This window comes from Austrofundulus limnaeus, unplaced genomic scaffold, assembly GCF_001266775.1.
Source record: "Austrofundulus limnaeus strain Quisiro unplaced genomic scaffold, Austrofundulus_limnaeus-1.0 Scaffold754, whole genome shotgun sequence".
Taxonomy (NCBI): domain Eukaryota; kingdom Metazoa; phylum Chordata; class Actinopteri; order Cyprinodontiformes; family Rivulidae; genus Austrofundulus; species Austrofundulus limnaeus.
Window position 1 is genome coordinate 45,844 of NW_013953156.1, and position 2,408 is coordinate 48,251.

The window sequence follows — 2,408 nt, forward strand, 5'->3', positions numbered from 1 at the left end:
CCATAGGGGAGAACTGGGAGAGACTCCCCCAGCGACCACACACACAGCTCCAGGGGCCAGCAGCGACAAACTCATGGGCCCCACCAGCACCCGCCACACCAGAGCAGATCCAGGAAAGGGCACAGAGGTCCGGGCTCCCAGGGCGCACCCCCTCCAGGCCAAAGCCCGACAGGTCCAGAGGCCCCGAGCCCCAGCAGGCAGTCACCAGGCCAGGCCGGCACATACCCCAGCGCCCAGCCCCAGACCCCGGGAACCCCCAGCATACCGGCGACCAGCCGCACACCCCACCGGGGAGGCGAATGGCAGTGGGCCCCCAGATAAACCAGCAGTAGGGGCAGTCCAGACGGCAGCCTGACAAATACCCAAACATATACAATCGCACAATCCCACCCTCATCCTCACCCCCACTCAATCAAAGACATGCAAGGACGCCACATTCCACTCATACCCCCGATACACACTCTATACCCCCCAGGTCCAGGACATGCACCACCCCCTATTGGAGGCAGCACRCACCCSAACCCAGGWGGTAGACCCAATCATTCTGAGGTGGAGAGGAGAGGAGCAGGTAGCCAAGGCCCGTCCCGGGCCACACCAGGATGCCCGGCTAGCCCCCCGCCGCAGAGAAGCCACACCCATGACCACCCCACCACACCGCCAACGACCAAGTGCACCCCCCCAGACGTCCACCCCCCGGAACCCGGCAGCCACTCCAGCCAGGGGGCCACCCACAGGAACCAAGATCCACACCTCAGGAGACCAAGCATTACCAGGGAGGATGGACAGCCAGCCCCGCCCAGGCAACCGTCAAAGCCCCGAGCCCACCCACAGCCCAGGACCGCACCTGGCGGTCCGCCCTTCTTCAGGACCCCCTCCCCAAATGGCAWTTGGGGAACAGGATGGGAATAAAGACCCTGACACCCACACCCCCACCCCCAGATRWACTGTTGGTGCCTGTTGTTCTATGGAGCAATTAAAAAGGGAAAGAAGAAGAGGCAGAGGCCGGCAWGGTGCCAGTTTTCCCTCCGTTTTAGTAACTGATTAATGATGTACAGATATGGCAGATTGCTGTTTTTTGGAAAGAGGTCAATATCAGCAATTTTAAATTATTTGAAGAAAGAGATTGCGGCTTTAATGGTAATACAATCTGTCCAGYAGCACTAACATGGTTTGCATTTGAAAAAAACAACTTTGGATTATTATTATTTTTTGTTGTTGTTGTTTGCAGTGTCACAATTTCTATTCACTTTGTTATTGCAAACACAGCTTTATCAAATCCCTTTAGACTCCAAAGCACTTTACACTACAYTGATTCATTTATTAACAYACTGATGATGGTAAGCTACAGTGTAGCCACAGACTGACTGGTGAGGCTGCCATGCGCTGGCGCCACCACCAGGCAMGGCAGGTGAGGTGTCTTGTCCAAAGGCACAGCGACTGAAACAGAAGAAACAAGAGATCAAACCGGCAACCCACCTACTATAGAACAACTCCCTTCTGCCACAGCTGCCTTGTTACATCCATACCATTTATATGGCATTATTTTATTAAAACAAGTCAAAGGCATTTGTACAAAACAAATAAACAGGTCAAATTTAAATCCAGTTAYATCAAGTTCAGTTTAATTATTCTAACTACATAATTTTAAAGTAATTTCTACCGTAATCTTAATTAGTCTAATCAGATTTAGCAAATAGAAGGTAATTATTAAATGAAAACTTAAAATAAAAAAGGTTTTCTCGCTAAGCTCCATGGGCATTCACAGGAAGAGTCGTAACATTCAGCTTATAAATCAACACTGAACCAACACATTTTTGTAGTTTGCACGAGAAGGGAAAAACAATAATAATTAAGACAAACTTTTACCAAACAAAACTGTTGGTTGGACTTGTAAACACCGAAGATAATTATGGTCTCTACTCAAAGCTGCATTATTATTTCTCCCCTCTGTCAAGAAGAAATAAATAAAGAAATTAGTGATTTTGTAGAAATAAACAAATTAATGATTTTCATTAAATCTTTTCATGGTTTTATAACTAATTATTGCCATGTTTATGTGTCACAAACAAAAACATATAATTGCTTTAACAATTAAATTTAACAAACATCTTTTTATGGAGATAAATGTTTTTTTGCATGACATTGTTTGTTATTTGTTGTTACTGAACAGTTGTGCTGTTTAATATTTAGTTTAAATGGGCCTCATGCAAGAACGTTTGTATTCTTATCCTAAATTTGTCTTTCATTTTTTTACGAAGGGTTCGTACGAACATGCCACGTCAGATTCAACAAACTCTTCTATCTTCAGGAAAAGGGTGTAAATGAGCTGTGTAAATTCCACCTGTTCATAGCTTAGCATAATTACCACCCCAAAAACACCATATAAGGCTACGTTTCCTGCCTCAGAT

The 2,408-nt window shown here is 46.3% G+C and overlaps 1 protein-coding gene across 2 annotated transcripts in view; it reads left to right on the plus strand.

Moving 5' to 3' along the window:
- Positions 1 to 2,408, plus strand: part of LOC106532343 (latrophilin-1) — a gene marked incomplete in the record, with an annotated part of 51,783 nt that overhangs the window by 45,574 nt on the left and 3,801 nt on the right.